The following is a 6,311-nucleotide window of genomic DNA, read 5'->3' on the forward strand; positions in this document are numbered from 1 at the left end:
GCCCTTCTGGCATTTAACAGAAGTGCCAGATGGCCAGTCCGGCCCTGGCTCCACCTGTGGATCTTTTAAAATGTGCCTGAATAATCTGTGCACCTGCTGGGTGACCTGGAAAACGTGCACTGTTGCGGGTACTTGAGGACTAGGGTTGGGAACCACTGATCTAGAGGCATCACACAAATCTCCCCTGCCCGCCTCCCCCCCCCCCCCTTCCCCATACAGGATTATAGGTGCTGCTGTCTAGAGGGGACATGGCCTAATTTAAAGGAGAGTGGTCTCACAAGATCTCCATTCCGTAATTCTGGGGGTGTCCCTAACATCCCCGGAGATGCTGGTTGCACACAGAGATGGGGCTGGGTGTGGGGTGTCTCTTCCTCTGTGACAGGAGCTGGGTGCTGCAGGAAAATATCACACTGCAGCATCAAGCTTCTGTCACTTCAGTACAACCAGTACTTTGGTGTCACCCCTTCCGAGGGTGACATCATGCAGTCAGCTTGTGAGGCCACTAAATATATCAGAAGAGGCAATAGACTTTTGCACTAGTTTGCCATTTGTTCAAGCCTCAACAAGATCAATGAGATCAATAAGATGTTGATTGGAGAGTTCAGAATATACGGATATACTGTAGATCATGGGTCAAACTGCGGCCCTCCAGATGTTGTGAAACTACATGTCCCAGCATGCATTGCCACATTTTTTCCTATAAGAGCATGACAAAACTGTCAGGGAATGCTGGGACATGCAGTTCCAAAACATCTGGAGGGCCACAGTTTGAAGACCCATGCTGTAGATTAAACATGCTGGGCGAGATTTAGTGGGTTTACTGTTTTTGAGAAAATGCGATTTTTTTCTCATCGCCCTATATCGCCGTTTTTTAATATCGCATTTTTGCTGCGAATTCACATATTTAATGAGGTGTGTATTCCGGCATGAAAAGTGTGAGAGAGTGCGATATAGGGCGATTTTCGGAATGAAAAGGTGCGATTTTGTTGAAATGTGCGATTTTGTGATTAAAAAAAAAAATTGGCGTGAGGTCCCCCCATCTGTACATAACCAGCCCCGGACCTGGTTCCAAAAATACAGGGGACAAAAAGCGTAGGGGTCCCCCGTATTTCTGAAACCAGCCCCTGACTCTTGGACCGGTCCTGGTTCCAAAAATACAGGGGGGAAAAAATCTGGGGGTCCCCCGTATTTTGAAACCAGCACCGGGCTCCAACAGCCCGCAGTGTCATGCCACAGCCAGGGGAAACTTTTTACATAAGGTCCCCCGGCCGTACCATGAGCACCGTGGCTGGTCAGCCTTGGTTGGGGTACCTGGAGGAGTGGGGACCCCCCAATAAAGGGGTCCCCCCCCAGGCTTCACCTGTCCAGGGCTGAAGCCCGGGGCTGTCACCGGCGTCCCTGGCCATTGGACGCCGGCCTGATAGGGTTTAACTCACATTCCTAACATTGCTTAATACAGGAGAACTACAAGTGCCAGCAGACCTCCCCCGCATGCTGGGACTTGGAGAACCACAAGTCCCAGCATGCGGTGCATTAATGGGCCCGCTGGGAATTGTAGTCCACCTGTAAAAAGAATGGTAAAAGAAAACACACACACAGAAAAGTAAAACTTTATTACATACACACACACACACACACCTCACTTTTACAACAATATACTCACCGATCCAGGATCCAGCGCTGGTCTCCCTTTTGCAGCAGAGCCGGCTCCCCCCGCACTGACAGCGGGGACAACCGGCTTTCTCCGATGCAGTTAACAGCTTCTGTCGCGCTGTCCCAGCGCAACAGAGGCTGAGAGCGTCTTCGGCTTATGCATCTCCATGGACGCGACACAGGCTGAGAGCGTGATTGGGCTCGCCAAAAACCCAACATCGACCTCTAATAAATGTCACCCACAAATTCGTGTTTTCTCTAGATTCACCTCAGGCCCACTGTTTTATTTGTTATATTAGCAGTCGACCTGCCACATAACAAGCACCAGAGTGGCGTGGAACCACACATTTTCAATCCAGTCACAGGGCAGCTACTGTTAGATTGAACTCACATGATCACATTAATGTTTTTCTTCACTAAGCAATAAATCTAAATCCATACAGTAATTGAGAAGCATAAAATAAAGTTCCTATATTTTCTATTATCAGCTACATAGAGAGACAATGTGCAATGAGAATACTGTAGTTCAGGGTTTAAAGTGGTCCCGGAGAGGTTGTGGAACTCATTTTCCCCAGCCACCGAGCCGTTATGGATTGATTGGTCGACATAAAGATGGTCGACAGTCATTAGGTCGACATACTGCAAGGTCGACAGGGGTCTAGGTCGACATGGGACAAGGTCAACAGCTCATTAGGTCGACACAAGCATTAGGTCGAGATGGTCTAGGTCGACAGTCAAAAGGTTGACATGGGGTTTTGCACAGTTTTTTTACCTGAATGTTGACACAGTTGACATGGGCACAGGTTAAAGTGCACTGTTGCACTCGCCATGCTTCGGACACAGTGCCTCGCTACATTCGGCATGCTACTTTATTCTCCCACCATGCCTTAGTGGATGGTAGGGCATAAAATACCGCCTGTTGGCACATGTCAGCTCGAAAAAACACCATGTTGACCTTTTGACTGTCGACATAGACTATGTCGATCTAATGACCTGTCGACCTTGTCCCATGTCGACCTAGACCCGTGTCGACATTGCCGTATGTCAACCTAGTGGTGTCGACCTAAGGACTGTCGACCATCTTTAGGTCGACAAACCGACCGTATCCCCACCAAGCTTGGGCCGGTGCCAAGGTTTTCAGCACCCCCATCAAACTATAAATTTGTGCCTACCTACCATGTTTTCTAAAAGGATAGAGGCCTCACAATAAAGTGGTGTGGTCACAAAATGGTGCCCCAAATTCAAAGTATGCCACACAATAGCATAATATTATTCCTATTACACCGGACATAGTGCCCCTGATTCATATTACACAACATAGTAGTGTCCCTCAGGGCCGGTGCTAGGGTGTTCGGCGCCCCCCTGCAAACTAAAAATTTGCGCCCTCCCATACTTTACCAAGAGACAGCGCTTGCCTATGCAATAGCTGCTGAGGTAGAGGCAGCATGGTTCCGGCAGAGGGCAGGTGATGTCACTGACCGATATCGGTGGGTGTGTACGCACTATATTGTTCTCCTGCGGCACTGCGCTATATCGACAGCCGTGGAAATCGCTTCAGTGTGTACCCAGCAGCATTAGGCTTGTAACCCATCTACATCAGAACACCCACAATTCCTGGCCTATGATATACTGCAAAACAAGACCCCCACATACTTAGGGGGAAAGGTGTCAAATCTTGGAGAGATAAAATATCAACCTATCAGCTGCTACAAACAGTGTTTGGTTGGCACAGTAACCCCCATCAGTATGTATAATATTACTGATGAACACACATCGGATCAAAACAGACAGTGGACACACACAGATCTATGAGATATTAGTGTATGCGGTAAGCACTGACCTGGATGCGCCACAGTACTACAACATGCAAGACAAGAGGCTAGCAGAAGCACAATGACACCACCTGTGCCTCACATACAGCATACATGTGGGAGCTGGTGCTGCCGGCTGCGTGCCTCAGTGTAACAACAACAGCGTACAGTATATATGTGTGCAGCGGCAGTCATAAGGCCGCCGGCTCCCCGCATGCTCAGGTGCGGTATTACCGCACACATACAGCCGCCAATGCTTCCCACCTGAGCATGTACACGGGACGCTGCTATGACGGTGATCCGCGTTAAAGCAGTGTATCTGCGACACAATCACCTCCCCCGACCTCAGCATCATGGTAGGAGATGGGTGTGCTCATGAGGGATAGGGGTGAACTTGTTATTCAGGACTAGACTGCCCAATGTCCCATGGAGGTGCCGCAGCTCCTGATGTGTCAGCGGTGGAACTAGCGAGTAGTAAGCTCAGGTGCAAACATATGCTTTGGACCCTCACCAACCAGCGTTCCCACCACCCCCACTAAAGAAGACAAGACTGTTAGTAAGTTATTGCAATGAGTGCCCAGCATTTCCCCACATGCTCGCCAAATGTCTCACTAACATGCTCTCTCCACAGCAGCACGTTCCCCAATATACAGCCTCACTGCACTACATCCCCATTATATGCTGTATTACATTACATACTACGCCACTGCACTACAGTCCCCTTATACACTGCACTACATTACTACACTACATCCCTCTATACCCTGCAGTAAGGGCCTTATTCTGGTTCACTCCTCCTGGAAAATTCCTTTACAGAGAATATTTGAAAAGTCACATCAGTTCCTGCCCCAGCGGAGCTTATAATCTATATTCCCAATCCCTACCACATGTACACGCACACACAGACATTCTAGGGTTAATTTGTTAGGAGCCAATTAACCTACCAGTATATTTTTGGATTGTGGGATGAAACCGGAGTACCCGGTGGAAACCCACGCAAGTACAGGGAGAATATACAAACTCCGCACAGTTAGGGCCATGGTGGGAATGGAACCCATGACCTCAGCGCTGTGAGGCAGTAATGTAACCATTACACCATCCGTACTGCCCCGTATATATAACACATGGTGGGGATAGAACCCATGACCTCAGTGCTGTGAGGCAGTAATGCTAACCATTACACCATCCATACTGCCCAATATTCACATTACATAACACGTAGTGGCCCAGTCATATCACAAAGCATGTATTGATCTATATTCACATTACGCAGTGCATAGTTACCCATACTCGCATTACACAGCTCATAGTGTCCCACAGTCACATGACACAACACATAGTGTCCCAATCACATGACATAGCCCGTAGTGACCCAGTCACATTACGCAGTACATAGTTACCCATACTCGCATTATACAGCGCATAGTGTCCCACAGTCACATGACACAGCGTATAGTGTCCCAATCACATGTCATAGCCAGTAGTGACCCAAAGTCACATTACACAGTGCGTAGTTACCCATACTCGCATTACACAGCGCATAGTGTCCCTCAGTCACATGACACAGCGTATAGTGTCCCAATCACATAGCATAGCCCATAGTGACCCAAAGCCACATTATACAGTGCGTAGTTACCCATACTCACATTACACAGCGCATAGTGGCCCACAGTCACGACACAGCGCATAGTGACCCATATTCACATGACACGGCGCGTAATGACCCATAGTCACATTACACAGCACATAGTGACCCATATTAATATTACACAGCAAGTAGTGTCCCATGTTCACAACGCTTAGTGACCCATATTTAAACACACACACAGCAAAACACAGACAACCAGTAAACATTACTGACACCCCCTCTCCCAGCAAACATTACTGGCACCCCCCCTCCATCTTCAGCATGACTTGCCTGAGCCGAGTCTGTGGTGTGCTCCTGTGCTGTGGCTGTTGCTCTGAGACTGCTGGCCTTGCTGGGCTCCTCCATTGCACACCTGACCATGTGACTCCTGTTCAGGAGCTGGAGAGGTCAGGTGGCATTCTCTGTTGTTTACACTGATGGGAGGGAGGAGGAGGGACAGAGCAAGCTCTTCTTCCATCTCCCTGTTCTAAAAATCCATTTAATATATGGCCCCCAGATAGGGGGCGTATCAGATATTAAACTGATAAGAACAGATGAGTTTGAAGAAACTCAGGGAGCCCGAGGTGTGCTCCCACCACCACCAGTGCTGTGCCTAAACACGTGCAAAGGGGGCAGCCGTACGAACGTGTGGACCCTCTCCCAAAGGAGAAAGGCCCCATGGTTCCCCTAACCCCCCTCAACCATAAGGCCGAGGAAGGGAAAAAAGGGATCGGTGGGTCCTCTTCGCCGAAGCTCAGAGAGACCCGCGTTTCCTCCACCCCCGGAAGAGTTTTGGACGGTGGGTCCTCCGCCCCCGAAGGTTTGGAGAGACCCGCTTAGGCTTCCCTCCGCCTTGCGGCTCGGGGTTGCCCTCGAGGGGACCAGGACTCTCCCCAAAAGGTGAAGAGTCCCAGCCACGTTTGGGGAACGGAAGGCCCGTTAGGGACAGCCGCACTACCCAAATCAAAAAAACGTGACAAAACTAACGAAAAACGTGAAGTGCTCAAAAGTGCAAATCAAAGAAAGAAATAAAAAGAGGCCCTAGCCAGAAGGCCGGGGTGGGGGTGTAAAAAATTGTCCTACCCCATCCAAAAGGACGAGGTAAGGACGTGTAGCCTAACCTAGAGGGAAGTGCGCGGTGCAAGTGCCATTCAGTGCATGGTGCTGGACATCACCAGTGCAAATCAGGCACCCCCGAGTTACCCCGGGGGCACAGTGCA

General features: G+C 49.5%; 1 pseudogene; it reads right to left on the minus strand.

Moving 5' to 3' along the window:
• Positions 1-5,503: 5,503 nt before the first annotated feature.
• LOC146076256 (U2 spliceosomal RNA) lies at positions 5,504-5,669 on the minus strand (annotated as a pseudogene).
• Positions 5,670-6,311: the final 642 nt, after the last annotated feature.

This window comes from Crinia signifera, chromosome 4 (assembly GCF_055691185.1).
Source record: "Crinia signifera chromosome 4, ASM5569118v1, whole genome shotgun sequence".
In the NCBI taxonomy this organism is placed as follows: Eukaryota; Metazoa; Chordata; class Amphibia; order Anura; family Myobatrachidae; genus Crinia; species Crinia signifera.